The sequence below is a fragment of the Nothobranchius furzeri genome, chromosome 13 (genome assembly GCF_043380555.1).
Source record: "Nothobranchius furzeri strain GRZ-AD chromosome 13, NfurGRZ-RIMD1, whole genome shotgun sequence".
In the NCBI taxonomy this organism is placed as follows: Eukaryota; Metazoa; Chordata; class Actinopteri; order Cyprinodontiformes; family Nothobranchiidae; genus Nothobranchius; species Nothobranchius furzeri.
Window position 1 is genome coordinate 20,786,631 of NC_091753.1, and position 19,127 is coordinate 20,805,757.

The 19,127-nt window shown below is 42.6% G+C and overlaps 2 long non-coding RNA genes across 2 annotated transcripts; one reads left to right on the forward strand and one right to left on the reverse strand.

Moving 5' to 3' along the window:
- The first annotated feature begins 14,664 nt into the window (after positions 1-14,664).
- On the forward strand, positions 14,665-15,274 carry LOC139062369 (uncharacterized). The gene is made up of 2 exons (XR_011515946.1): positions 14,665-14,800; positions 15,146-15,274. It is a non-coding gene; the product is annotated as an uncharacterized lncRNA (long non-coding RNA).
- A 202-nt stretch (positions 15,275-15,476) lies between these two features.
- LOC139062368 (uncharacterized) lies at positions 15,477-17,252 on the reverse strand. Its single transcript, XR_011515945.1, has 6 exons — positions 17,019-17,252; positions 16,401-16,493; positions 16,104-16,267; positions 15,958-16,029; positions 15,813-15,883; positions 15,477-15,717 (listed from the first exon to the last, which is right to left on the reverse strand). It is a non-coding gene; the product is annotated as an uncharacterized lncRNA (long non-coding RNA).
- Between the last annotated feature and the right edge of the window lie 1,875 nt (positions 17,253-19,127).

The following is a 19,127-nucleotide window of genomic DNA, read 5'->3' on the forward strand; positions in this document are numbered from 1 at the left end:
AAGCCAGGCTAGAAGCAACACTGCATGCACTACACATAGAAGGTGAAGCTCAAGCTGCAGCTGCTGAAGCGGCAGTAATGGAGGCTGCAGCTGCGAGTTTGGAAACTATAGCGGAGCCCCCTAATTAATCTGGGCCAAACACAACGTGCTTCTGAGCGTACGGCTGAATATGTTGCAAAGCACAGTAATCCCTGTGATGAAGAACCAATTAAAATGAATGAGAAGGACATTAAAAAAAAGGAAAACACGCACGAAAGGCAAACTGATGGGTCAGATATGGATCTAAAAGAATACCTGCTCCAGCGGGCCCCAGAAATCATTGACTCTAAATCAGAATGGAATGAACCTAAGAAGCAGGACAACCAGTCATTCACACCAAATGCTCAGGGAAAGATGGCTCACAATAATCCCCACTATATGACGCCCTCTACTGGTCGCTCTCAGTATTGGCCAACGGCTCAGCACTACAGCAGTGACACTAATGAACTTGCTAAATATTTAGTAAAGAGCCAGTTGTTGGTGTCTGAGCTTGATAAGTTTGACGACAAACCAGAAAATTATTTATCCTGGAAATCATCATTCATTAGTGGCACAGAGCACCTCGATCTAAAAGTTGGAGAAGAAATTGACCTCCTGATAAAATCGCTGGGCCCAGAATCCGCAAGACATGCACGACGCATTAAAGCAGTAAACATAAGCAAGTCAGCCGTTGCCCTAAGACTCATTTGGGAACGGCTAGAAGAGACATATGGTTCACCAGAAGCCATAGAGGGCGCTCTTTTTGCTAAGCTTGACCAGTTCCCCAAAATTGGGCCAAGAGATAATATTAAACTGAGGGAACTCAGCGATCTATTGTTGGAAATAAATTCAGCAAAGGAGGAAGGATATCTAAATGGACTGTCTTATCTTGACACAGCTCGAGGCATTGGTCCAATCGTGGAAAAGCTGCCGTATGGACTACAAGACAGATGGATGATGGAAGGTTCGCGTTACAAACAGGAAAATGAAGTGGGATTTCCTCCATTTACAGTATTTATACAGTTTATTCAAACACAAGCAAAGGCACGTAATGACCCAAGCTTCAATATCCAGTCACTATCCATCGGCGGGATGAAAAAAGACAGGCTTGTCAAGAACCAGAGTAATAATCGCCGAACAGTCTCAGTGCACAAAACAAACATAACATCTTCACCCGCGAGCGAACCAGACAAATGGTGTCCCGTGCATAACAAACCACACGCACTACTGCAATGCAGAGGCTTTAAAGAGAAAACACTTGATGAAAAAAGGAGACTATTGAAACAACACAATGTATGCTACAAGTGCTGTGCATCTAACAAACACGTGGCACGTAACTGTGAAGCGGCAGTTAAATGTTCTGAGTGTCAATCCGATAAGCACCCCACTGTTATGCACTCAGATGCACCTTACCGGCCTACCCAGTCCGTAGCTCCGGCAGATTATGGCGGGGAGGAAGAAGATGGGAAGGAGCAAAGAGTGGTTACAAGTTGCACTGAGGTATGTGAGGAGGGTTTTACTGGGAAGTCATGTTCCAAAATATGCCTAGTAAATGTCTACCCAGCTAACGACCGCAGCAAGAGCAAAAGATTGTACGCCATGTTGGACGACCAGAGTAACTTATCATTAGCCCGCTCAGAGTTTTTTGACATGTTCAAAGTTAACAGTTCTCCGATACCATACACCCTCCAAACCTGTGCTGGCGTGGGGCTCACAGCTGGTCGAAGGGCACTGGGTTATGTCATAGAGCCGGTAGATGGTGCTCCTGCAATACCACTGCCAATGTTGATTGAGTGCAACATGATACCAAACAAGAGAGAGGAGATTCCCACCCCAGCAGCAGCGCAAGGTCATCCTCACCTTGAACGCATTGCACATAAAATACCGCCAATAGACGACAATGCTCAGATACTGCTACTACTTGGAAGGGACATTCTACAAGTCCATAAAGTTCGCAGTCAAATCAATGGTCCACACAACGCACCGTACGCGCAGAGATTGGATCTAGGCTGGGTGATAGTTGGAGATGTGTGCTTGGGCAGCACTCATAAGCCCTCAAGGGTAACCAGTCTTAAAACTCACGTTCTTGCAAATGGGAGACCCACCCATTTTACTCCTTGTGGAAACCACTTCAATGTCAAGACAGAGTTGAGCCTTCCAGTTAGACTGCCAATTCCAAGTAACACAAATGTAAAACAAAGTGGGGCTGGTACAGGCTTGGAAGATGATGTTTTCTGCCAGACAAAAAATGACAACAAGCTTGCACCCTCAATGGAGGATTTGTCGTTCCTCAAAATCATGGATGATGAGTTCAAACAAGACGAAAACAAGAGCTGGGTGGCCCCACTACCATTCCGTCGGCCAAGAAAGATACTGCCGAACAACCGACAGTATGCCGTCAGTTGCCTCAAATCGCTGCAACGCACGCTAAAAAAAAACCCTGAAATGCAGTCCCACTTCATAGACTTTATGCAGAAGATGCTGGACAATGGACATGCTGAGGTTGCACCTCCAGTACAGGAGAACAAAGAGTACTGGTATCTACCATTTTTTGGGGTCTACCATCCGCAGAAACCATCACAGATAAGGGTGGTGTTCGACTCCAGTGCACGGTTCGAAGGCATGTCGCTAAACGATGTGTTGCTTTCGGGACCTAACCTGAACAACAGTCTGTTGGGTGTATTATTGAGATTTAGAAAGCACCAAGTTGCAATAACTGCAGACATCCAGCAGATGTTTTATTGCTTTTTGGTACGCGAGGACTGTAGGGATGTTTTAAGATTTGTGTGGCACGAAGACAACAATCCAAAGAATCAAATAGTGGACGTCCGAATGCGCGTCCATGTCTTCGGCAATAGCCCCTCCCCTGCAGTAGCCACCTTTGGACTAAGGAGGGCAGCACAACAAGGTGAGGAAAAGTATGGAGAGGATGTGCGTCAGTTTGTGGATAGAGACTTTTATGTGGACGATGCCTTAAAGTCTGTTCCCACTGAAGAGGATGCCATTGATCTATTAAAAAGAGCACAAGACATGCTTGCCGAATCAAACCTTAGGCTTCTCAAGATGGCTTCCAACAAAGTTAAAGTGATGGATGCTTTTCCAGTAAAAGACCGAGCCAAAGATCTCCAGGATCTCGACCTGTCCGAGGACGACCTTCCCGATCAACGGAGCCTTGGTGTTAAGTGGAATATTATGTCAGATGAATTCACCTTTCATATTCCCCAAACAGATAAACCGTACACACGCAGAGGGGTCCTGTCAACAGTAAATGGTGTATTTGACCCGCTTGGTTTCTTGTCCCCATCATCCAAGGACGTCTCCTCTTGAGGAAACTTTCACCATACGCGACAGAATGGGATTCAGCCCTGCCTGAAAGCATGAGAGGGAAATGGACAGAATGGCAGCAGTCCCTACAATGCCTCAGTGATCTACAGATCCCACGTACGTACTCCAACATCTCCCTCTCTCAAGCTAAAATTGTTGAACTGTGCATCTTTTCAGATGCATCACTGAAAGCAATATGTGCTGTTGCCTATCTCAAAGTTACCGATGCTGATGATGCCGTAGAAGTTGGCTTTGTTCTAGGAAAAGCTCGGCTCGCTCCCCAGCCGGAGCTTACAGTCCCCAGGCTTGAACTCTACGCAGCAGTAATGGCTGTGGAAATGGCAGAAGTGATAAGTGAGGAGACTGACCATCAGATCGACAAAATCAGCTTCTACACAGATAGCAAAGTAGTTTTGGGTTATATCAGCAACCAGTCAAGACGCTTCTACGTGTATGTAAGCAACCGTGTCAGACGCATCAGAGAGTCAACAACACCAGAGCAATGGCATTTCGTTCCAACGGATAAAAACCCTGCTGACCATGGCTCACGGTCTGTTCCAGCCTCAGAGTTACAAAACACAACATGGCTTACAGGGCCAGCCTTCCTGAAGTGCTTTTCAGACATCCAGCCACAACCACATAAGTATGAGCTTATGGATCCAGATGGTGATGCAGAGGTACGTCCACAGGTAGAAACATTCTACACATGTAGCTCAAAAACTGTGCTGGACACAAAACGCTGGGAACGGTTTTCCTCATGGAAATCCTTGATTAGAACTGTTGCAAACCTGATTCACATAGCGGACTGCTTCTCCCTCCAAAAAACAAAAAAAGACTGTACTGGATGGCATATGTGCAGCATAGCCATCACCTGCGAACTGATGGGAAAAGCTGAAAACACAATCATCAAAAATGTTCAGCAAGAAACATACACAGAGGAAATCAAGTGCATTGGTACAAAACTAAATCTTCCCAAACACAGCTCGCTCATCAAACTAAACCCATGGGAATGACGGGCTACTGAGAGTCGGAGGTCGCATTGCACGCTCGGGGTTGGAGACAAAGGAAACTAACCCTATCATTCTACCAGGCACCCACCACATAACCACCCTCCTTGTGAGACATCAGCATGAAAAGGTCAGCCACCAGGGGAGACATTTCACCGAAGGGGCGGTCAGAGAAAGTGGCCTGTGGATTGTAGGCGCAAAAAGGTGCATCGCTAAAGTCATAAACAAGTGTGTCACCTGCAAAAAACTAAGAGGAAGGTTTGAAGAGCAGTTAATGAGCGACCTACCTTCAGAACGACTCCAGGTGAAGCCTCAATCCCGTCAAAAATGGCACCACAAAAGAACTGACATCAAAGAAGGGGATGTGGTTCTACTTAAGGAAAAACAAACAAGAAGAAACGAGTGGCCTATGGGTGTCATCGTCAAGACAGTTCCAAGTGAAGATGGGATAACAAGGAAAGCTGAGGTTAAAGTTGCTAACCAAGAGACTGTTAAGACCTATTATAGACCCATATCTGAAATGGTTTTCCTGTTATCAGGTGATGTTTAAGTTTGTTTATTATGGTATCTATAGGATACCAGACGGGGAGTGTTCTGGCTCTGCCATACATTTTATTTATGAGCGCTGTCTCTTTAAGAGAATCAGGAAGTTGAGCGTTCAGGCCACACCGTGCAGCGATCGCGCCAGTGTGAAGCAGCTTACAGAAAGCGAGGTGTTGTGTTAACAGCTGTGGGTTTTCAGTTCAGAAAGGGCATTCCTTGTAAGTATTACCATAACATAATGTTTATATGAATAATTAGTTATACAAATGGCAAAGAGAGTTCATCCAGGATGTAAGGAATTATTTACAAGTATTATTTTAAGGGCATCCTTAAATTGTTTGTGGCTGCAATGAAGCATGGTTATTAGGGCTGTAGCGAAGCCTCGACGAAGTCGACGGCTCGATTCTAAAAATTTGTCGACGTCAGATCCGGAAGTCGACGCACCGCGCCCACTTGTTGCATCCCCAGGAGTTTGTAAATGGAGGTGGAATCTGCCTGTTTTTCCTCTAGTTCGCCCTCTTCTCCCCCTTCACTAACATCTCCGCCAAATACCGAAGACCCGGAACAACGTCCGTCCACTACTAGATTATTTTCCTGTTTTGCCCGCCTTCGTCTCCCGGCAACGGACAACAACTTCCGGGGTCAGATGCGCTGCTTCGTGTCTATCGCAGATGTAGAAAATCACCGGGAGCGCTTCTCCCTTCATTAAGGAGCTTCTTTCAGACATGAGGAGAGCTGTTTTGGTGGTAGCAGTCTCTCCTCCGTGCTGGTCTGTTTGCTGCTGGGTGTTTTTGGTTTATTTAAACTTGGTAACTTGAACTTAATGTTGGTAAAGCTACTGTTAGCATCTTCGCTAACAGCTTCTTGCGTTGGGATAAGCCGTTACGTTTTGGTTTAGAGTTCATCTTTTTTGTGGTGCAGATCTCCCTTTTATTACATTTAGAGTGTTGTGGGTTTTCGGTTTAGTGTAAAATATAACCTGAGTTTGGTTTAACCCGTAAGACCACTCGCCTCACGCACATAAGTGACCAAAACAAAGCAGCATGGAGACACTCCATCTTCTACCACCTCTCAGGCAGCAGCCTGCACTCCCAAGTTCTACACGTCACCAGAACATAACCAACCAACACAATAAACGCAGTGTTGTACAAAATGGAAGGCCTGTAGTGTTTATTCTCTTACAGTAAGAATTTATCAATTTTTTTGAGGAATTTATTTGTGATTTTCTGGTTTTTGTTAATTGTGCAATAGAAAAATAATCATTAGATTAATTTTCTAAATAGTCATTAGAATAGTCGACTATTCGATAAAATAATCGTCAGAATAATCGTTTTAAAAATAATCGTTTACCCCCAGCCCTAATGGTTATGATTTATTTCTGACTTTTGTGTGTTTTTTACTTATTGATGCAAATGCAGTGTATTTGTTGTTACAGTTTCACACCTGACATATAAAGTACAAGGTCCAAACCACCCAGGCGTCTGAGACTTCTTGTGTGGAGGTGTTTAACTAAACGGATAGTGGAAGAGGTTTCCACGAGGCCGTAAAATTTACGAAGAATTCATTAAAACCATTTACTATCTCCTTCCTATTATTAATACTTCTTGTCCCTTCTATTAAGTACCTAGGGTAATCATTATTCCTTGAGACATTTTTGATTATGCTGTTTAATGCCTTCCATATATCTTGTGTTATCTGTATTATGTTGTAACCTATTAATGAAATACTCTCTTTTACAAGCTCTCATTATTTATTTTTATAATTTTTATACTTCCTTTCAGTTTCCATTGTTCTCTTTTTTTATGAATTCTCGATTTAGGGTATTCTTTTTTTGCTGGCATTTTGTAGTCCTTTAGTCATCCATGGTCTTCCTGCATAGTTGTGTTTTTCTGTTGATTTCAATTACTGGGCAGCTTTTATCAAGCAATGTATTAAATGTTCTTAAAAATACTTCATATGCACCACATTCCAGTCTTGCTTTAAAAGTTCACTTCTAAGATGTCCTCTCTGTTCTTATTTTTTTTTGTGACTCACTTTTTGTTTTCTAAAAAGAGACAGAAATTATTTAAATTATTATTCAAACCTCACGGTAAACCTTTACAGTTGATATTCACCTCATTAGAGCTGAATTTCTCCAAGATTCACACACAGACTTTTTCACATACAGCAAGTAATGTGACTACACATGTGAAATATTACAGAAGACACAGTTATTTTCACCACATTTCCTCTTTGGGTGGAGCTAAAAGAAACTAGCTAAAATGCTGCACAATCCATAACATTTGGTCAGCCTGTAATACACAAATCAGCACATCAACCCGCGATGCCTCTGAGCCTTATGGGAAGAGAGCAGGCTCTTCAGCTCACAAGAGATTCAAGATTCTGGTGTGTGTGTGTGTGTGTGTGTGTGTGTGTGTGTGTGTGTGTGTGTGTGTGTGTGTGTGTGTGTGTGTGTGTGTGTGTGTGTGTGTGTGTGTGTGTGTGTGTGTGTGTGTGTGTGTGTGTGTGTGTGTGTGTGTGTGTGTGTGTGTGTGTGTGTGTGTGTGTGTGTGAAGGATGAGTAGTTTACATCTTACTTATGAACCATAGAATGTGAAATTCCATAGAAATATGAAATATTAATCTGATGGATCTTTGAATGTTTTAACCAGAAGATCGGAACTTTTTATTGCAGGGATTAAGCGACACTTCGTATTACCTCCAAGGAAAGAGAGAGAGTCAGGTTTAAAATAGTTAAGAAATTTATTTCTACACAATTTAAACAAGAATAACTTTAACACTCTGTGTACTGACGGACTAGGCGGAGTGAGATGTGAGATGATAGTGTATGTGTGGTATGTTGTTATCAGAACCAGCGGATCCGGAGAAGCAGTTAGTTCTGAGTGGGAGTGAATGTTTCACTCTAAACTTTAGTAGGAGATTCATAACACACATGAGATGCCATCTGTCGGTCTACGTACCCAGGGGAAGCCTCCATCAAATCCAGAATGCCGAGGTCCTCGTGGACCCTCCTTGGAACCGAAGCCAGTAGAAAAGCAGCGGTGCCGACCAAACTAGTCTTGGAATGCTTCCAGGTCACTACAGGGTCATTGGCATCAGCGAGACCCTGAAGGGGTCGTGAAGTTCAGCTTTAATTCTGAAGGAACCGTTACGGTCAGGTGTAACTTGCAACAGATTTTATCCAGCTTGTCGAGGTTCTTTATGGCTGAAGAGGAAATCAGGATGGCCTGTCTGAGACTTCTCTAGAACGCTTTGAACTAAAGAAAAGGTGGCGTGGAATAGTTTTTATAATTGTGATATTTTGGTTTACTAGCGAATCAGAATTTGACATGCAAAAGAGGGTTTGTACAAACACCACAGATAACCACGCCTAGCACCAGAAACAAAGGTTCTGATTGGATCAGACAAAAGGAAATGTGTCGTGTTGCTTTAGCATTCCGTGTCATCAGTGTCTAGTGCAAAAGTCCACGATTATAATTACAGGATTATAATATCAAGTAGTAACATTGTCATTTCACAGACTGAATGAACATTGGGCTCACATTATTATTGGTAATAACAAAGCTGTTGATTATGTGTTCATCAAAATAGTTCTTCGTCTTCATCTTGAGCTGTAACAGAGGTGAAGCAGTTCAGATGAGCAGAGTGCATGAAAGACCTTGGCCACTGTCTCATGCAGATTAGCTTGTCAGAGACTTTATGTCTCTGCTCCAGCAGACGCAGCAGATCATGACCTTTAGGTCAAAAACAGGACATTCATGACGCTACGTGTGTGTGTGTGTGTGTGTGTGTGTGTGTGTGTGTGTGTGTGTGTGTGTGTGTGTGTGTGTGTGTGTGTGTGTGTGTGTGTGTGTGTGTGTTTGTGTGTGTTTGTGCGCGCGTGTGTAAGATGATGGACTGTGACAGGCAGAGGTGGGAAAGATGAGGAGAAACAAGTGACAGGAATAGAAAGCTAGCAGCTCCGTGTGTCTACCAGGCTGTAAATGAGGAGCAGAGGGAGGTGGCACTGCTGGTGGCTGAGAGGAAACAGGAAGGAGAATGGGGAAGGTGAAAACAGTGTTAGAAAAGAGAAACCCAACAACTCAGTAGATTTATACCAAAATGTTAAACCTTCCATCCAGGAAATCAGGCTGTAATTACCCAGAAGCCTTTGCTCTCTGAATGAGAATCCATTGAAAGTGATGGGCTGGGAATGGTCAGCCGACACTAAGAGGAGAGTCTCATCCTCTTTAGTGAGTTTGAGGCTGTTGGCAATGGCGTTATCAGAACCAACAGCCTCGTGGAGCGCCATGTACGCCCAGCCTGAGTGGTGAGCCTGGTCGATTCGCACACCTAGACACACACACAGCAGGAAGATGCTGACAGCACACTCAAGACAGCCCAGTCTTTCCTTAACGACGGGGAAGAAAAGTCTGAATGCAACCCTCCTCAAGTTCTTTTGCGCTCAAACTCATGATTCAAAATGATTCAAGATTCCCTTAATAATATGGACTCATTAGTAGAAGAGGAGTGAAACCAGCTGAGAAATCAAACTTTGTGAGTTTTTCCTTCACACTTCAGTACATCGCCCCTCTCTCTTCCTCTGTACTGGGAATACTAGGAAGAGACCCCAGTAGTGATCTCTGTGAGCTGTCGGGGATGGGGTAAACAGATGCCCACTTCTATTTATTTATTTTCTTGTGTCACTGTGAAGACACTCGGTAGAACCAAGATGTCCCCAGGCTTCCGCCTCAGATTAGAGAGAAGATGGATGTGGAGGCCAGTGAAGCAGCCATGTGGAACAGAAACACACACCAAGCTGGAGGCAGAATCCCACAGGTGTGCAGGAACACACTGTTCTCTAAAACATTGGATTCTTAACGTCAGGTTTATACAGAAATATTAGCACCCCCCTCATCCTTTTTTCTTTAGAAGATTTTAGCAGAAAAAAGTTTAATCAGAGAGAATGACTTTCCTCCAATCCTCCTAGTCGTCTAAGCCTTAGACCTTTAGTAGAACATCAGTCTGTCCCTGGTGGTTCTCCTGGGCAGAAGTGGCTTCTTTACTGCCCTTTTGAAAATCATCAGTTGTCCCTCAGTAATGTCTCACAGGCTTTGGTTTTTAGAAGTTTTCCTCATTATAGTCCGATTACTTTCTTTCCTCAGAGAAGGCCACTGAGTTTGTGTCCCTCTCACAGCTATAATATGTGCTTTCACCATCATGCTTCACCCTTGTCACACCTAGTTTCCCTCCACTAAGAGGAAGAACCCTTTAGGGTTTGTCTTCAGGATGCAGATGGCCTGTGGTCTCAGCGATGGGTGGCTCCAAACGTTTTTTTCCTCTCTTTCTCATACTGTAGATCACTAGGTTCAAACAGAGCCTAGTTACAATACCTTTGGTTCATCAGCCCTCACTAGGGCTGCACAGAATGCACCATTTTGCTTCTCTTACTGGTACCAAATAAAGTACACAGGAAGTGAGAACCCACAGTGGAGGGGAAGAGTGAGCACTCAGGCCAGACTCTGCATGTAAAAATATCTACACCTCCACCTCCTCCATGCCTACACACTGCACCGAAAATACAGACATCATAGTCGAACTGATTGTGTAGCACCTACTAGGGGTTGTATGATCTAGTCGACGTCACTGCTCTGTAGTGACTTTTTATGCCTTTCATCGACTAGTTGCTGTCACGTGATAACGACAAAATGGAGTCCGCGGTAAACACAGCAGGTGATGAGCCGGGTGGGCCATTGCAGCAAACTAGCAGAAATGTTTCAGTTGTGTGGAAATACTTCACTAAAGATGAATCTTCTAATTCTGTAACATGTAAAATCTGCAAGTCCGTTCTAAAATATAACAAAATTACAAGTGCTATGCACATGCATTGGAAAAGGCATCCGCTAATGCTAGCTGAGGAGGGACAACCCAAGTTGCCTGTTCAGCAGTCAATCAGCGCTTTCACCAAACGTCCAGCTGTAACAGAAAGACGACGGCAGCAAATCACCAATTTGTTGGTGAATTCTATCGTCAAAGACATCAGACCATCAGCTGCAGTCCACGGAGACGGCTTCAGAGACCTACTGAATTTTTTCGAACCAGGTTACAACGTCCCAACCTACAACACACTGTGGAACATCGTTGCACACCAGTATGATAACCTGCGTGAAAATATTGGTGAAGAAATGAAAGGCCAGAGTGTTTCGCTAACAACTGATCTGTGGACATCTTCCACCATGGAGCCGTATGTTACGGTAACTGCTCACTACATTACTGATTCATGGCAGCTGAAGGCCCGGGTGCTCTGTACCGCCGTGATGCCAGAGAGGCACACGGCTGTTAGAACGTTGTTAATAGGCATGAAAAAATATTAAGCTAATTTATTTTTCAAATTTGCCATTGCAGCTCAAGTTCTGGAGTAACGTGTGATTTAGCCATTACCTCTGGCACATGATGATCCCACAGACAGCAGGCCGTGATCAGTGTCCAGTCTGAAGATCTGTTCCTGCAGCCTACCTGCTGGCCAACTCCTAACTGACACGGTATGTTCCAGCACGTCACACAAGATGTTTAGTTATTGGCACGTGCATAAAGGCCACCAGGCCTGTGAGAGATCTGCTGAATGTGTTGAGATTAAAGTTTAGATGTGAGTGTTTATTAGGGAACATTTATGACTCGCTCATGTTCAAGGCCACAAACATACTGTACAGCTAAGGAGTGTGTGTTTTCCTATCAGAGTATAACTAACAGATATCACAGTGTGTCACACAGTTATGTAAGAGGTCACACAGGATCCACAGGGGTCGACCTTCAGGATGAGAGATCTCAGATGTGCTGCTCCTGTTGAAAACATCAGCAGAAGATGATTTCCAAAATGTTCTAATTGCTGACAGTTCAGATTAGATTTAGAACAGATTTTAGATCTCATTCATTAGGAAGAACTAATTAGTGATAGTGAGACGTTTGTCAGAGATTATGCTCTCTGAATCTCACAACAGCCAACTAGCAAGAACTGCAGTAGTTTGGTGATGTTCTTTGGTGAATTAGCAGGAAACAAGAAGCTGTTGGTAGTTTTTGTAAACTAAACTTTGCTGGAACTTCATGAGACTCAGCTAAATGTGAAATTTGGAAGTTTTTGATGCAAATTTGTAATTGGGTAGTGATTATTCACGAGGGGTTTGCACGTCTTCTCGTTGCATTTTACTGTGATTGGGTGTTTAGTTTGTTCAGAAATGAGTTCTGATTGGACTAACAGCTAGCTGGGTTCAGTTCTGAAGAGGGTTACAGCCCTTTTAAACCATCAATGTTCTGATTTTTTTCAACACTTAACAGTTTTTATACCTGTGGAATTTTAATAAAAAAACAGCGAAACAGGAGGAGCCAAGCTGGAGACCAACCTCAGGGGGAGGAGCCAACTGTACAGCAGTTTCAGCTGTATACCCTATGGATCCTCCACACACTACGGATGCTCCTGACTGTGGAAAATTTAAGCTGTCAACCGAAAGTATCGTCATCACCACCACCACTTTATTTATAAAGCACTGTCCAGCACTCTGAAAGATGGGTTGGCAGAGGCGGGAGGAGAGGGAGCAAGAAAACTAGAGAGTAGGGATGTTCTGTAATTACACTTTGTTCTCCTATTTTCAGTTATTTCCAAGTACCAGATTTTAATCAAAATCCAAACAACACCACCTTGTACATCAAGGAATAGAAATATGAAGGAAGACACATATTAGGCCACTCCTTGTAGGTGAGCAGGAGACACGGTTCCAAAAATGATTCTATGATTTATTAAAATGAGATCAATAAAACTAAGACCTTAAGAATATAAAAGGAATTCTAACTAATTACTTACCATAAACCCAGACTGATCATTCAGAAACTGGGGGGTGGAATCCCACTAAAGAAAAGTAAACAAAAGCAAAAACACTTCAGACACCATGCACTCAGGAGTGAAGGAAACCTTGGACATTACGCACACTTGGAGATAACACTCCAGCCACCACCTACAGCTGTCAACCTGCAACAAAAACAAAAGGTGAGGCCACACACATCTGCAAACTTCAGAACATGATCAGCAGAAGATTTTGCAGAACAATCCTAAATGAGTGCTGTGTACAGGAGGGGGCTGAGGACATCTCCTTGTGGAGTACCAGTGCTGGTAAAAAAAATAAAAGGAAATACCATAGATCTTCATAGACTGTTGTCTGCTTGTCAGAAAGTCTAATACACAAATGCACCTTGATGGTTTCAATCCAAGAACAGCGGTTTGTTGACCAGTGTCTGTAAAATGATTGCATTAAATGCAGAACTAAAACCACAAAGAGGCCATCGGGATATACGAGTCCCAGGACTCCAGGTCAATGAGTGATGGTTGATACAGAATCAGACAAAGAGCAGGTCTCCTTCTATGCCAACTGCTGATGGTGCAGTCTGAAGGCACCAGAGTTCTCAGAAGAATCACACCTGGCAGGTGATTTATCACTGACGTATCAGTCACAGATGGAACCACTGTGGCCTTGGTGATGTCAAAGTCCAACCACCAGTCATCAAAGTTCAACAAGAAAACCATATCAACATTATCCAACTTTTTCCACATATGACTTATTCGGTTTCCCACAAACATGTGCAGAGTGAAGTAATGACCTCACATCAGTCATGAATCAGAACTCCAGATGGTTCAGGATGTGAGCAGCAGTCTGCCATTCTGCAGGCTGCTGAGACCCTCGCTGGGGAACAGCTCTGAAGTTGCATCGACAATATGTCAGCCGCTTTGCAGCTCACAGCTTTCTGCACCGACCCATTCACCGTTCACATTCTGCTTCTCATTCTCTGTCTGGACAAGTTCTCTTTCCTTCAAGGACTGGTGGTTTAAAGGAAACAAATGTACGAAGAGAGGTTGATTCTAAAATGAAACGGAAGATGAAAAAACTCATTGGTGCTCGTTTGTAAAGACAAAACAAACTCAGACTCTTTAATTATTGCATAAAATTTTGCAACATTGTGAGACCAAAACACACGTTGGTTATTTGGCTCTGAATTGATCAAAAGTGCTGTTTAACTTTCATGTGAAAGAAAACTGGGTCATTGTTTCAGTTTCTCACAGTGGGAAAAAACTCAGATTATAATCTATTAGTTTATACTTCACTGGTATTTTAATACACTGTAATGTTTGGTTTTTAAAGCATAAACAAAAGTCATTTTGACCCTTTGATGCATAACGGTCACTACAGTGGACAGGTACTCAAAATTGTTATTTGTTTGTTTTTGCTATTAAGCACAGCTGTTGAAGACTTTATTGCATTTGAGCACCTCCATTTGGACTTCAGTAAGTCAAGCCAACATATTTCATGTTCAGAATGCACGCTGTCCACTGAGGTGGACATGTAATAAATTATTTGTAAATTATAAAATTTTACAAAAAATATTTGTTGAAATTTGTTTCATTCACACCTAAAGATGAATGACAAAAATTGTTTAAAAAAAATCACGGTTGAAGATTTCATAATTCATGCATCAAAGGGTTAAAGAATAAACATGGGAAATAAATCTGTGGATTGGGTAATGGCTCCCTCTAGTGTTTGCTCAGTGCAACAAACACACTTTAAAGTGCATGTCAAGTGTGCCTCAGAGTCTTACCCCACCCACGTATCAATTTTGAAAACTGCAACATTAGTAGGCGTTGCCTGGAGGACCGAGAGGGCGGAGCCGTGGCAGTGACGAAGAGACGGCTAACTAGACGAAGCTAGCTCCCTTCACTCTGAGCAGTCATTAGAAGTGGAGGACGTTTCTCCCCCTCCTTACCCAGACACTCGAGAAGAAAGGGACCAAGTCTATTTGGAGGAGACAAGCGGACATGAGCCTTATTGTTTTGAGCTTGTGAGTTGCCTGAAATTACTGGAACCGACCCAACAGACCCATCTCTGAACGTAAGTAGCCGTTAGCCATAGCATTGGATTAGCTGCAGGGTTTGTCTCCATGGCCCCAAAAAGCTAGTATTCAGCATGTTTTAGAGATTTATCTGCATCAACACACCTGGTTTTAATCAGCAACAAACAGCTGAGCTGCTTAACAGCTTATCTAACCTGTTAAAGCAGGAAAATCCACTGAAACGTGCTGGATAGCAGCTCTCCAGGAGATCTGGGCTCAAGCTAGTCTGCTGCATAAAGTTATGAAAATATACCATGAGAAAATTATTCTGTAATGTGTTCAGCCCATTAAAACTGCCCTGATTTCATTATTTATTTACTGATACTAGCTGCTCTTGGTTGCAGGTGATCCTCTGGTGTCTGCAGCTGGTCTCCTGCTGATGTCGTCGGGATCAGGAACTTCCAGAAGAATGTGCCTTTCAATGACTCTTTCCCCCTTATTTGTTATATTAATTAAATAAATCTCAATTTATATATTTCCTGTTTTTGTTCATGTCCATAAATACTTAAACATGCTTGAAATTAAAACGAGCTTTTAACAGTGAGGTGCTAGTTTAGTTCATCACAATAGAGCTAGTTAAACATGCGACAATGTGATAATTCAATTAATGTAATTTATAAATATCCATTAAAATATCAAAACTGGAATCAAAATGAGATATTTGGCAGCACAAAAAACTTGTCAAACACAATATTTATTATAATAATTGTAGGCAGACAGGAGACAGAGCTGATGGAGGTTCTCAGTCATCGAAGGATGGCTGAAGGCTTTCCAGGAACAGGAGATGTGGTGTCTCTTCTCTCTCTATTCTGCCAGATGAGCTGGTAGGTTACAGGTGTGTGAGGACATCCTCATGCTGTCATAACCAGATGACACGAGTTATCAGGTGACAGGAGTTATCAGGTGATCAGCCAGGCTAATGATGAGATGCAGAAAGAAAACAAATCATGCAGAAAGAAAACAAATCCAGGACAGTGTACAGTAATAAAAATAATATGTGGTGTTGCTTACCTTATGTGCTCTTATAGAGTTATTAACGTGTGCCTGCCTCATGGTGTAGAGTCCATATTTTGCTGAGTGTCCTGCAGTAATGCAGGTTATTAGTTAATTTACTTTTGATAGCAAAAACAAAATATTTAATTTAAAAGTTATTTACCAGGTGAATCAGCTCACACGTCACCACCTGGTGGTGACCACCAAGTGTCACAGGGCCAGAATCAGTAGCCTCCTTCATGATGTAATCACATACTTATTTAATTGTTAATATCTTAAAAATTCAGAAATGTTTTAATTTTTTTTTACCTTGAACAGTTCACTGAGCTTGCACTGTCACTGAGGTGGAAGCTGGAATCAACAGCAGACACCTCACACCGTGGTCTTTTCAGGAGGTGTGGATGCTCTGGGACCTTCTGGAAGATGAATTTCTGTCATGGTCCCTGTGTCACAAGACACTGAGGCTGTGAGCTCTATAAAAAACAAAGAAGCAGCACATTTATGAACGTTTAAAAGAGCATAAAATCACGTGTAACAATCTGTAAAACAAATTAAAACTAGAAGGTAATAAAATGTTTACATAGAAGATTATTAAAAATAATTCACCTTTGCTACGGGTAACACCACGTCAGCCTGGACAAGTGCATTCTTGCAGATTACTAAATCAGTCTGACAGCCAGTGTCTTGGGTAGATTTAGCCTGAAAAAAAAATAGAAGCACATTGATGTTTATAAAGTCAGATAAAATACAAAAGAAACTGTCCCATATAGGCGCTTTATAACATTCCTAGTGTGTGATGTTATTATAAAGTAAAAGTCAGTCACATATGATGTGGAGACCCTGAAATGCGACCTCCTGAACAGAATTCCTCACGGAACCGGGTCACGCTGTGCTGGATTTCACGCTGTAATGATGTCTGTCAACTAGTGCTGCGTCAGTTTAGAGTCACTGTTGCTGAATTACCGACTGACAAAAACAACCCGAATTTTCTCTGAGCCTGACAGTCATGTGGACCGTTTTGTCGGCCAGGGCTTCGAGATATGTTCCGATTCGCCGCTGATTCTAACCTTACATCCCGTTCCACATTTTGTGAACTTGACAAAATAGCCCGAAGGCAGTGCAGACTGATATTAGCTAAATGGAGTGAACCACGTCTCTCAAACTTTGCATTTAGGTAGGAAATTGTCTTTAGAAGATGTTAAAACTTTTATTTAGCTTACTCACCTCAGACTGTAGCCCGTCATGGTGGGGGAGCAGAGTCGGTGGGCTGTATCTAAATCGCGGAAGAGCCACGGTGGGCACAGCCTCCCTCTTGGAACGGAGACGTGCAGAATCGCGGGTAAAATGCTGGTTGCAAACTACAGCACCAGGCGGGAGCTGAATCTTTTCCAGACACGCAACCACTGGCACCTAATTTCTAAGTCCAGCGGAAAGGAGTGCAACCCGACAGAGCTCCGCAACCATACTACACTACACCATCTCACCATGCTAACACGATATGGAGCACTAAACCCGAACTACTTTCCTAATTACACTAACAGCCAAACAGTAACTAAACTACAATATCCAACAGCCAAGCTAACACTAAATAAGTATGTATAACACTAAAAGCTATGCTAAAGACTAGGATATGCTAATGCTATATGCTAATGCTGAACTACGGCTAGCCTCCTACACTCTCATGCAAATCCAACTCCCAACTCGCCACAAGGCGTGGCCGAGACTCCCGATGCTTTTATAACGTTGACACAGAGCTGCTACGTAGTACTCTACTGGATTACGTAGTATCTTACTCTTTAGCCATTGGCTAAAATTTATTCAAAATGAGTCAAATTCTATGTTTTAAGCTGAAGGTGGAGCTATACTGTGGTATTTAGGCAGAATTTTTAATTTTTTAAGAAAATGCACCAAAATGCTAAAATAATGAATACACACATTTAAAACACTATTAGACACTCATTTATACAGTTCATCAGCAAAAAAAAGTTAATTTAGACGTTACTTGCTCTTTAAGTGAACATGAGTTTAGTCCAAAGTAACAGGCTGCTGCATATTACAGTTTTTCTCCGTTGGTTTGGCTCATTTCTTGAAACAGAAATTGCATTCTCAAAATAACACGGACAAACCTCCAAACCTCTTGGCAAATGTTCACAACAGAATGGCATTTCTCATTCATTTTCTCAAATGTCTCAATTGTCTCAGTACATCTTGCAAATGATTAAGTACACGTAGCCTACAGTTATACAGTTAGCCCACATTTAGTACATTTTCCAAATGAATAGATCTTGTAGATTTAAACTGATTAGTTGATTCTCATTCTAGTGATCGTTCTCTCCTAAACATGTCAGCATGATTTCATTGTGTTAAGTACTCGCATGCACAACTGTCTGTTCAATTGTGAGAATTGGTCAAGAACATAATACCATGAATACCATGTATGAATTTCTTTGAATAATTGATACATTGATGACAGTCATTGACAGTCAGGTGAAACTAGACTAACAAACGGGGAGTGTCACACACACACACACACACACACACACAGGTGTTTTCTCCGCTTGGAGGTGGAGAGTGTATGAGCATCATGCTCAGGATCAGCCGTCCCTGCTCCATGCTATGGGCGTGTGACGACATTACAGGAGATCAATGCAGGGGGTGGCTGCGGCATGCAAGCCGTTTCTTCCCTCGTTGCATCACAACAGAAAGTATCCGCTGTGATGTGGAAGGGAATCTGTGGCCAGACGGACAACAGCGTGTAAATAATCAGGAGGGTGAAGACGGTGGACAAGAGCAGGAGAATGAGTACAGCGACCACTGAAGACATCCTTGCTTTTTTATTTTGTGTTCATACAATTTACTGTATGACTGTAATGTACATTTTCTTTTTGACATATGTATGACACTTTCTTTGCATGTGAATAAAAAAGGGTTATAATTTCCTTGGTAGTGTGAATGCAACCTGTAATGTAAAACCGTGGAGGCTACTCTTTTCGGTCGTATATTGTTGGTCCTCCGCCATAGTGACCAAACCTCTAAACATTCTGTATGGCAGTACTCACACAGTGCCAATGGGACGACGTATTTTGGGGGCACTGACTATTCAGAATAGAAAGAAATGTAGTTTTGACACATGAGTGAACTGTTTTAGGAGCGATATGAACTTTTGCAAGTAAACCATGTTGTTGTGATCAACCATCCAGGTTTATTTTGACAAAAGCACCAAGAATGATGAGAATGACCGATCTGTGTCGAGAAATGAGCCAAAGCTATTGAGAAGGATCTTTGCCATTTTGGAGACACTGACTGTTTAAATGAGAAAGGGATTCAAACTGA